Here is a 12511-nt window from a genome sequence, read left to right as displayed (position 1 = left end):
TTGATCTATTCTTCTATCAGAAGATTGCTTTCTTGCATATGACATACACTTAATTAGATTAGAATTTATCAATCTTTTTATACAATATGGGACATCAACATGAAGGATGGGGGGATGGAGGAGGCATTCAAGTGTGTAGAATAAGCTATATCTTATCCTTTCTGTTCCAAGTGCTATTCTTTGTGTAAAGAAGTATTTCATAAAATTAAGCCTCAACAAGTGTTTAAATCTTATTTTCCTGAAGTCATGAACAAATTTTGAAGCAAAAATCCACTGTATTTCTCTTCTAATAGTTATAAAACATTAAAATTTAATTATGTAAGATGGTTACAAAATAGAACCAAGTAAAAGATAATTTAGCTGCTTTTATGTATGAACTTGACAAAGTTAGAGTTATTACAAAAGAGCTTCCATTGAGTAAATGCCTCCATGAAATCCAGCTATAAGACATTTATAAATTAGCGACCAATGTGGGAGGGCCTAGGTCATGATGGGTGATGCCATTACTGAGCTGTTGGTCATTGGGTCTATTAGAAAGTAGGCTGATGGCAACCAATAAATTGGGAAAAGTTCTTTACCAACCCCACATCTGAAAGAGGGCTAATATCCAAGATATAGAAAGACCTCAGGAAGGTAGACTCCAGAGAGCCAAATAACTCTATTAAAAATGGTGTTCAGAACTAAACAAAGAATTTTCACCTGAGGAATAGTGAATATCCTGTCCAGTATCATAACTTAGTTAGAAGTGATCTTGATCATTTGTCTCTTCTTCAAAATATCACATTGGTGCCCTATATTGATGACATTATGCTGATTGGACCAAGTGAGCAGGAAATAGCAACCACTTTGAGTTCATTAGTAACACATATGTGAATCAGAGAATGGGAAATAAATGTAAACAAAATTCAAGGACTGTCTACCTAAGTGAAATTCATAGGCGTACAGTGGTGTAGGGCATGCAGAGATATTCCTTCTAAGGTGAAAGATATGTTATGGCCCTTTCTACCATTAAGAAAGAAACACAATGGTTAGTGGGACTATTTGGATTCCGGAGACAGCACATTCCTCACCTAGGTGTGGTACTCAGGCCTTTTTACCAAGTGACTTGGAAAGGTGCTAGCTTTGTGTGGGGCCTAGAACAGGAGAATGTTCTTCAACAGGTCCAGGCTGCTGAGCAAGCTGCTCTACCATTTGAACTTTATGATTCAGCAGACCCAATGGTACTTGAGGTGTTGGTGGTAGATAGAGATGCTGTTTGGAGCCTCTGGCAGGCCCCTGTAGGTGAATGACAGAAGAGACCTTTGGGATTTTGGAACAAAGCTCTACCATCATCTGCACACAACTACTCTCCCTTTGAAAAACAGCTCTTGGCCTGCTATTGGTCCTTAGTGGATACTGGACATTTGGCAATAGGACACCAAGTTACTATGTGACCTGAACTGTTCATCATGAGCTCGGTGTTATCAGATCCTCCAAGTCACAAAGTAGGACGTGCAGAGCAGCAGTCTAATATCAAATGGAAGTGGTACATACGTGATCAGATCAGAGCAGGTTCTGAAGGCACAAGCAAGTTACATGAAGAAGATGTTCAAATGCTTATGGTTTCTATTCTTGTTACAATGCCATCTGCTGCCATGCACTTAAAGCCTCATGGGGTGTTCACTATGACCAGCTGACTGACACAGAGAAGACTAGAGCCTGATTTACTGATGGCTCTGCACATTATTCAGGCACCACCCAGAAGTGGACAGTTGCAGCATTGCAATCCCTTTCATGGACAACCTTGAAAGATACAGGTGAAGGAAAATCTGCACAGTGGGCAGAACTTCCAGCAGTACATATGGCATTACAGTTTGTTTGGAAGAAGAAGTGGCCAGATGTATGATTGTTCACTGACTCAGGAGCTGTTGCCAATGGATTGGCTGGGTGGTCAGGGACTTGGAAAGATCATGATTGGAAAATTGGTGAGAAAGACATCTGGGGAAGAAGTTTGTGGACAGATCCCTCCACATGGGCAAAGGATGTGAAGATATTTGAGTCCCATATAAATGCTGAAAGGTGACTTCAGCTGAGGAGGAGTTCAATAATCAAGTGGATAGGATAACCCTATCTGTGGACAGTCAGTCTCTTTCCCCAGCCATCCCTGTTATTGCCCAACGGGCACATGAACAAAGTGGCCATGGTGGCTGAGGCAGAGGTTATGTTTGTCCTAAACCACGGGGACTTCCACTCACCAAGACTGACTTGGCTATAGCTGCTGCTGAATGCCAGATCTGCCAACAGAAGAAACCAGCACTAAAATGGCACCATTCCTCAAGGTGACCAGTCAGTAACCTGGTGGCAGGTTGACTACATTGGACCACTTCCTCCATGGAAAGGACAACGTTTTGTTCTTACTGGAGTAGATTCTTATCCTGGTTATAGATTTGCCTTTCGTGTATGTAATGCTTCTGCCAAAACCACTATCCATGCACTCATAGAATGCCTTATCTATTGTCAGGGTATTCCACAGAGTATCGTTTCTGACCAAGGAAGGCATTTCACAACCAGAGAAGAGCAACAGTGGGCCCACAATCGTGGAATTAATTAGTCTTAGCATGTTCCCCATCATCCTGAAGCAACTGGTCTGACAGAAAGATAGAATGGCCTTTTGAAGACACATTTACTGCACCAATTAGGTGCCAATTAGGTGGCAACAGCATGGAGGGCTTGGGCAGAGTTCTTCAGAAGGCAGTGTATGCTTTGAATCTGTGTCTGCTATATGGTACAGTTTCTCCCATATGGATCCCACATGGTTCCATGGGTCCAGGAATCAAGGGATGCAAAAGGGAATAGTTCCACTCACTATCACTTCTAGTGACCCTCTAGGAGAATTTTTGTTTCCTGTTCCAAAAACTCTAGGTTCTGATGGCCTAGAAGTTTTTGTTCCAGAGGGGAGAGTGTTTCTACTAGGAGCCACAACAAACATTCCTTTGAACTGGAAACTCAGACTTCCTCCTGGTCATTTTTGGCTTCTACTGCCCTTAAGCCAACAGGCTAAGAAAGGAATAAAGGAGGGGTGATAGATTGAGATCACCATGGGGAAATTGGATTTCCTCTCCATAATGGAAGTAAGCAGGATTGTCTTTGGAGTGCAGATGCCCTTAGGGCATCTCTTAGTCCTACCAAGTCCTGTGATTAAAGTCAGTGGAAACTACAACAGCCTAATCCAAGAAGCATGACAAAGGGCACACACCTTTGGGAATGAAGGTATGGGTCAGTCCTCCAGGAAAAGAGCCAAGACCTGCTGAGGTGCTTGCCTAGGGTGAAGAAAACACAGAATGTGTAGTAGAGGAAGGAACCCTAACCCTAACCCTAACCCTAACCCTAACCCTAAGGTCACATAACCAGTTGCAAAACATGAGGATCATGGAATATTATGAATGCTTCTGTCCTATTTTGTTAAGAATACATTTATCTGGGTATATGCCCAGGAGTGGTATAACAGGATCCTCCGGAAGTGTTATGCCCAGTTTTCTGAGGAACTGCCAGACTGATTTCCAGAGTGGTTGTACCAGCTTGCAATCCCATCAGCAGTGGAGGAGTGTTCCTTTCTCCACATCCTTGCCAACACCTGCTGTCTCCTCAGTTTTCATTGCCATTCTGACTAGTGTGAGGTGAAATCTCAGGGTTGTTTTGATTTGCATTTCCCTAATGATTATTGATGTTGAATATTTCTTAAGGTGCTTCTCAGCCATTCAAAATTCTTCAGGTGAAAATTCTTTGTTTAGCTCTGTACCCCATTTTTTAATAGGGTTATTTGGCTCTCTGGAGTCTACTTTCTTGAGTTCTTTGTATATATTGGATATTAGCCCTCTGTCAGATGTAGAGTTGCTAAAGATCTTTCCCCAATTTGTTGGTTGTCATTTTGTCCTTTTGACAGTGTCCATAGATCTTAGAGCATAAGCTATTGGTATTCTGTTCAGGAACATTTCCCCAGTGCCCATGTCCTCAAGGGTCTTCCCCAGTTTCTTTTCTATTAGTTTCAGTGTGTCTGGTTTTAAGTGGAGGTCCTTGATCCACTTGAAATTGAAATTAGTACAAAGAGATAAGAATGGATCAATTTGCATTCTTCTGTATGCTGACCTCCAGTTGAAACAACACTATTTGCTGAAAAGGCTATCTTTATTCCATTGGATGATTTTAGTTCCTTAGTTGAAGATGAAATGACCACAGGTGTGTGGGTTCATTTCTGGGTCTTCAATTCTATTCCATTGATCTACCGGCCTGTCACTGTACCAATGCCATGCAATTTCCTTCTTCAGAGACCTGAAGTTCTTGTCATACAGATCTTTTACTTGTTTGGTTAGTGTCACACCAAGATACTTTATATTGTTTGTGACTATTGCAAAAGATGTCATTTATCTAATTTCTTTCTGAGCCTGCTTATTTTTTGAGTATAGGAAAGCTACTGATTTGCTTGAGTTGATTTTGTAACCAGTCACTTTGCTGAAGTTGTTTATCAGCTGTAGAAGTTCTCTGGTGGAGTTTTTTGGACACTTAAGTATATAAACATATCATCTTGAATAGTGATAGTTTGATTTCTTCTTTTCCAATTTGTATCCCTTTGACCTCCTTATGTTGTCTACCACTCCTGGGCATATACCCAGAGGATTCCCCGGCATGCACTCAGGACATATGTTCCACATGTTCATAGCAGCCTTATTATTTATAATAGCCATAAACTGGAAAGAACCCAGATGTCCCTCAATGGAGGAATGTATAGAGAAAATGTAGTGTATTTACACAATGGAATACTACTCAGCAATTAAAAACAATGAATTCATGAATTTTTTTAGGCAAATGGTTCGAACTGGAAAATATCATCCTAAGTGTAGTAACCCAATCACAAAAGAATACACATGGAATGTAGTCACTGATAAATGGATATTAATTAGCCCAGAAGCTCTGAATACTCAAGACACAACTAACATATCAAATGATTCCCAAGAAGAAGGAAGGAGAGGTCCCTGCTCTTGGAAAAGCTTGATCCAGCATTGTAGGGAAGTACCAGGACAGATAAATGGGAGGGGGTGATTGGGGAATGGGTGGAGTGAAGAGGGTCTTTGGGTCATATGGGAAGAGGGTAATGTGGAAAGGGGAAAGCATTTGGAATGTGAACAAAGAATATAGAAAATTAAAAAAAGGAATACATTTATCTTTCTTCCAATTTCCTTAACATCAATTGGTATTTAAGTATTCGTCACTAAGGAAGGAGACAATAAAAGAAGGTTCTCAAGGGACATTGCTCCATTGTAAATTCACAAATGCCTTTGCAATTGTAGTAGGAATAGCTATATCATGTTAGGCATATTCATGAACTTGTTATTGTTTCATGCGAACATGAGATATCATTTGTGTCAAGTTGACAAGGGGTGGATTGTAGTGGCTATTCCTGATTTTCAACTTGACTATATCTGGAATGAACTACAATCCTGAATTAGAAGCCACACCTGTAATACTAATCTGGACGCTGAGAGTTTCTGAACTGGATCTTAGCATGGAGATCTTCAGGAATAGTGGCTATGAACTCCAGAAGATTAAGACAAGGAGATCTCTGAGTTCAAGGTCATCTGGGGCTAAAGGCACACTCCTTTAATCTGGGCCACACCCTCTGCTGGAGACCTACATAAGGGCATTGGAAGAAGAAAGATGTACTCTCTCTCTTCTTCACCTGCTTGCCTTGTGGAACTGAGCAACTGCTAGATTCTTGGATTTCCATCTACAGCTCCTGCTGAGCATTGTTGGGGAGTTGAACTAAAGACTCTAAGTCATCAACAAATTCCCTTACTATATAGAGACTACCCATATATTCTGTGACTCTAGAGAACCCTCACTAATACACAGATCTTTGAGCTGCTCAATTATTTCCTACTGAACACATGATCTGTCTGGGGTTCTTTGTGAACCCAGTATTAGAGACTGGACTTTAGGACCTTCAAGAGACAAATTAAATTCTTCCCAGGCTCCATGGCAATGGTTCTGCTGTTCCCAGAGCTGAGCTGAGTGCAGATCACAGGACTTTCTCTGCCTAACCTGGGAAAGTTCCCAGCAAACAAGAGCAGCTGTTCACACAGGAGTAGGAGTCTGTTGTCGAACTTGTTTGGGAGTGGTGGGCTGCCCCCAGCAAGCAGAAAGAAAGGCTGTGTCCTAAGGCTGGATAGTCAGTGTACTGTGCTCCCAGAAGCTCCGTGGCTTCCCTGTTCCCAGCTCAACCTGTATTGGGATCACCTTGAGCATGTCTTTCTTTCAGGGCCTCCCTTTCCTTCTGTCCTGTTCTTCACCAGCCTTTCTGGTCTTAGTCCTACCCCACTCTACCTACCTCTTTTTTTTTAAGATTTATGTATTTATTTAATGTATACTAGTACACTGTAGCTATCTTCAGACACCCAGATGAAGGGGTCAGATCCCATTACAGATGGTTATGAGCCACCATGTGGTTGCTGGGATTTGAACTCAGAACTTCTGGAAGAGCAGTCAGTACTCTTAAACAGCTGTGCCATCTCTCCAGCCTCTCTACCTACCTCTTGTACCAGGTAAAGGAGACTGACTTCACAGCTTCTTTACTGGGAATAACCTATACAGACCTTTCAAAAGTAATTCAGGCTCCTGCCTGCCAAAGATTCTGAGTGTTTTCTTGTACTATGTTCCAGGAGTAAGGTCTTGTATTAGTCAGGGTTCTCTAGAGGAACAGAACTTAACAGAGCACACACACACACACACACACACACACACACACACACACACCTAGAGGATAGAAAAGGGATTTATTAGGATGGCTTACAGTGTCTGGTCCAGCCAGTCCAACAATGCCTGTCTACCAATGGAAGGTCCAAGAATCCAGGAGTTGTTCAGTCCATGAGTCTGGATGTCTCAGCTGGTCTGTAGTATACACTGGAATCCTGAAGAAATGTGCTCTATGCCAGTGCAGGAATGCACTTTACAATGAGAATAAAAGTAAAGAGGCAAAGAGAGCAAGGTTCCTTCTTCCATGTCCTTTATCTAGACAGCCAGCATAAGGTATGGCCCAGGTTAAAGGTGAATCTTCCCAATTTAAGGACCCAGATTAGAAATGGGTCTCCTGCCTTCAAAGCATTTAATTAAGAAAAAAATCCTCATAGGTGTGCCCAGGAATTTGGGTTTTACTTAACTCCACGTATAATCAATTCCACATGTAAGCAAATTGAAAGCAAAATATCCAACATAAGCTGCAGAATGAATGTCTAATTACAGAACCCTGGGTCTTTGGTATGTCACTCAAAAACACTTTTGGGAACTAAAGGATTTCCTAGATGCTTTCTAGGTCCTCCCCATATTAACTGTTCAGAGTCAACTTGACAAGAAAGATAAATTGATAAACTTTGACTTCTTTAATTTCCATACTGAGTTCCAGGACAGACATATACAGGGCTCAGACATTCTGTTCCTCATGGTCACGTGAACCAGTTTCTAAAACAAATCCCTGAATATGTTGTTGTTTCTTTTGCCCTGGAGAGCTGAAGAACATTGAAGACAAAGCTCACCTGAAGCACGGCATATGCATCAAACACTCATCTTTGCCATGATCTCTTTATGAGTGAGAAAGAAGGGGTGGGTGGGTTGAAGAAACGTTTGGAGATCAGATGAGGAAAACTAGTGCTTTGTAGTTGTCAGGTTTGCAATGTTCATTTAAACTCAAGGTTTGATCTCTGGTTCACCATGGATGGTAGATTCCAGCAGGGCAAGGTGGAGGTGCCCTTGAGCATCAGTGGGTAGTACAAGGCCCAGGTAAGAGGCTGGTAGAGATATGCTAGAGAGATGGGAGAGATGGCTTATTCTCACACAGTAGAATTTACATTCCTCGAAGAGATAGTGTGGTTGTGCCCCCAGCACTGGAGGGATGAGGTGGCATAGATGTATGAATTCCAAATCACCCATGAGGCTAGTGTGCCATCTTCCTGTCAACTCTAATTTTCTAGCTCACAAAACCAATGATGCCCCCTCCCAAAGACAGGTTTCCCTTCAGCTTCTCTCTGGCTTCCAGACACTAAATCATAGTTTGTTAGACTAATAGAAAATAGGACCCATTTATGTGATGCTTTTGAATCACCTATTTTAAAAATACAGTCATAATTAAGTTAAAATTAAGGGAACCCTAAATTCAAACAACTTTCAGAGAAAACTAAATAATGTAACAGAGGCAAACTTCAGAACATAGGATATTACCAAGATTCCAGGGGAGATACTAGAACTCCATACACAGTGATAGAGATGCCACTTCTCTAAGATGATGCAAGAATCTCAAATTTCTCAAAAGACATGAAGAGAAATGGAAAGAGCTGGAAGATCACAAGCACAGAAATCCATTGTTGTAGTCAGAGATTATAACATGTTTCTCAGTAATGGGTACAATAAGCAGGCAGAAAACCATTGTTTGTAGAAAGCTTGAGCAATACACTGACCCACTTGACTTATTTGTTTGTATGAGACACTCTGACCACTGTCAACAGAACACACACTCTTCCCACCAAATTTTCAACCAAACAGACCATATTCTTGTCTTCACAAATAGTAGAGAATAGAAATGTGTCATATGTTTGCAAACTACAGTAGGAGAGGGCAGACCCTTTAAGAGGCAGGGCCTTGTGTTACGTCAGTGGGTTGCTAGGACAATTCTTTGATGTGGATTGTGAGTCTCTACTCCTCTCTCTCTTTCATCCTGTCCACAGATTTCCTCTACCATAGGTACTTGCCATGCTGTCCTGCCCTACAGGTCCTGCCATGGCCGGGTTCAAAGACCATGGCCATGGGTCAGAAGTTCCTAATGGTGATAAAAAAAAAAAGCAAAAAGGAAACCTTTCCTCTTTTTAAGTACATTGTCTCAGGCATTTTGTTTCAGTGATGGGAGGCTGACTGACAGATGAGAAGGACATGGCATTCCCACTCGCTGTCCATGGGATGTAAAATTGTCCAGCCGTATAGTGAGGAGGGAGGTGCTGCTTCAGATTTGGAGATTATATGACTGGAAACTAAAGGGAGCAGTCTTTTTTCCATTTAAAAATGTTAGTATCTCCTGTAAGGTTTAGAAATTAAATCCTTTATAAATGGTTTTGGCGAAAAAATTTAGACTTAAAGATTATTTTAGGGAATAAACAAAGGCTGTAAAGAGCGGTATTTTGGGAGGAAGCCCTACAAGTCGACATTGCGGCATTTTTAGGTCCTATGATAGTAGAATGCAGGAAAACAAACCCAATATTCACCACCCACAGTGGAGGGAACACAGGAGCCCTGCCCAGTGCCATGATACACAACCATAAACACAAACAAGCTGCACAGATGTGGATAAATTCCATGTGCATCGAGTAAGCCAAAGAACAGACACTCTTTCCAAAAGAGGACAGGGGCCCATCTCATTTTCTTCAAGATTAGTTATGGTAAAAGCCTAAATTTTCTATTATAGAGAGGAAATGCTATGATGCTAAAACTATAGAAAAATAAGGACATAGTGACTGCAAAGGACAGACAGTAATTCCAGTCTGGTGGGTGGGAGGAGGGCGTGGCAAGCAAGCAGGAGGGCATGGCAAACAATCAAGGGGCGTGGCAAACTGGCAGAAAATTGAGGCAACCCAAAAGGAATTTAGACAGGGCACAAACACTTAGTGATTAGTTAGAAACATGAATTCCTATTGAAAACACAAAATAAAATTAGTTTAATCTTGAAACATAACCGTATTTTTGGTAGAAGCACTCTCTTTGATAACAATAACCATTATTTCAAAAAAACCGATGCATCACATACACTTTCAATAGCAATTCCCGTTTTCTGTGAATGAAATCTGATAGACGGGGTTTGTTGATTGCCTTAGTTAGGGTTACTAATGCTGTGATAAAATACCATGACCAAAACAACTTGAGGAGGAAAGGGTTTATTCTGTTAATGCTTCTATATCAACAGCTCATCATCAAAGGAAATCAGGGCAGGAACTCAAACTGGGCAGGAACCTGGAGGCAGGAGTTGATGCAGAGCACAAGGAGGGGTGCTGTTTACATGTGAGCTCCCATGGCTTGCTCAGCTTGCTTTCTCATAGAACCCAGGACCACCAGCCCAGGGATGGCACCACCCACAATGTGCTAATCCCTCCCCCATCAGTCATTAACTAAGAAATGCCCTGCAGGTGTGTTATGCATGTTGGGGTTCAACTGTGGTTCCCTGTCCCGTTTCCTCCCTCAGGATGTCCAGAAGCTCCTACACAGCAGGCTGGAAGGATGGAGTGAGAGGGACGAGACAGGCTGGTGGGAAGGTAGTGAGTTATCTCAGTTGACGGTTCACAGTCAGTTACAGATGGAATTCTCCGTTGTGGATAGCCCTGGGCTTTTATTTTGATGCTAACTCCACTCCTCAGAGGGGCTGGAGATGAGGAGTTGCCATGTGAACCTTCTCTCCATCTTAACTTTTCAAATAAAGGCTTGAGCCAATGATTGGGCAGGAGGAAGTGGGAGGAGCTGAGAGTCTAGGGGAGGAGCGACTGGGGGCGGGGCGGGGGAGCTTGTGGGGGGGAAGAAACAGGAAGGGGAGGAGCTACAGGAGATCAACCGAGAGGTGGCAGAGAGAGAGGCTCGTGGCCTGGAGAAACCGCAAGGTATATGGGATAATATGGATGGAAATAGAGTAGTGTAGCGGGAGATCTGCATCATCTAGGCTTGTAGCTTGTTTTGTTAACTGAGTTGAGCTTTCTCTTACCGGGGAATTGAGTTGGAAACAAAGTAGCAAGACTCCTGTTCTATACTCTCCCCATTTCTCACTACTGCACTTGACAGAGATAAAGTGAGACAAAGCCCACCTACCCTGGAATTCCCCTAATGTGCTTTAAATTGGGCCTCTGAGCTCACTTCCGGGTCCGTCTTGGTAATGGGAGACCCCAGCATGAGGGACTTCTGCAGAATTAAACACTCTGTGTATTTACATACTGTTTGAGATAAGAGTGTCATTCTTCAGCAAATCACGGACCCTTACAGAAGCAGAGTCCAGAACAGTTGCAGAATCCCCGTCAGGCTGGAAATGAATTCTGGGGAAGGGGGGAGTTGTATGTGTGTGGAGGGGGGGGGTGGGGAGAAGGCCTTCTCTGACTAAATTTCTATTAGCTTGTGCACATAACCTTATTCTAGGTGGGCTTATACATGTATATTTTATTCAGATGGGAATGGGCTATCTATGAACTTTGAAGAGTGAGAAGGAGCTTTTAGGGTGAATGAAATCATTGGCTGGAGTTTAAAGTGCTGTGAATGCCTCATTTTTCTGGAGAGGCATTCCAGTGCTGGGAGCCAGCCCCAGCAGAGGTGTTCTTTTCTACTTGGTTCTTCTTGAGGCAGCAGAGGGGGGAAGAGCGTCGGTGGGGGCAAGACTTTGTCTTATGAACTTCTGGGGTAAGACTTCGTCCTAAGGAAAATTTAGGGTTGCTGTATAATAAAAAGTTTACTTATCTAAATCTAAGTTACTAGGCTAACATAGCTGACCTGCCTTCTGCATTCCTCTGAAGTCAGAGACTGCAGTCTCAGGCATTTAACACCTCATCCTAAAACAGTAGGAGATTAAGGATTAGTTGCTAGAGCTTTTTCCCTATTGTCCAGAAGCCTCTTGCTTGTCAATCTACGGGGAAGTTAGGAGCAATAAACTTCTATTGAACCAGGAGAAGAGAATAACACTTGCAGAAAGAAAAACTTCTACATAAGTGAATATGCATAATCTCACATAAATTTATACAAACAGTTTCATACATATTTTCACGCAGTCAACTGGGCCCAGCTTGCATGCATTCTCACAATTTCATACTTACATACACACACATGCATACAGTCTCACAATTGCATACTTACACACACATCCATATTTACATATGCATATGGAGCAAAAGACCAAGCACTGGTGCAGAAAGAACTCACTCATTCTGGATGAAAAATGGACTCCAATATTTATTGCATTGAGAAAGAAAAAGCTTCCACCCTTTCAATGATAAATGAATTAAATCCATGTTTGTAAGAAAAAGGCTTTGCTTCTCTTAATAAGACTAAGCCCGCCTTGTCCTTACCATGTACCTGTCCTGTCCCATGGTGAGGAGAAGCCTGCCTGCTCCTGTTCTCTGCAACATCTTTTTTCCTCTTTCCCTCTGCCTTCTGCACATCGTTCTCTTAGTCATTTATATTATCTATAGTTTCTAAATTATTCCACTCTGCATTTTCCTTCTAATCTTGTTCTCTTCTGACTAAAAACTCCTCAGTTCAGTTCTTCTCTCAGCTCTGTTCCTCTCACCCAATTCTTCTGGTCTGATTTCTCTTGTCCTCAGCCCTTAATTTATCTAGCTATCATTTATCTTCTCTACCGGTTCGTAGAAAGTTTAAAACCATAACTATGTTATGAGTGAAGTTTTGTATAGATAAACCCAATCAATATTATATCTTCTGTCCTAACACCTATAATAAATCCTAGTTCCCTTTT

The 12511-nt window shown here is 42.0% G+C and overlaps 1 pseudogene; it reads left to right on the top strand.

Moving 5' to 3' along the window:
- The first annotated feature begins 490 nt into the window (after window positions 1–490).
- LOC127677857 (uncharacterized) lies at window positions 491–11248 on the top strand (annotated as a pseudogene).
- The last annotated feature ends 1263 nt before the right edge of the window (window positions 11249–12511 follow it).

The sequence above is a fragment of the Apodemus sylvaticus genome, chromosome 2 (assembly GCF_947179515.1).
Source record: "Apodemus sylvaticus chromosome 2, mApoSyl1.1, whole genome shotgun sequence".
NCBI lineage: Eukaryota > Metazoa > Chordata > Mammalia > Rodentia > Muridae > Apodemus > Apodemus sylvaticus.
This window is presented reverse-complemented; position numbering and strand designations above follow the sequence as displayed.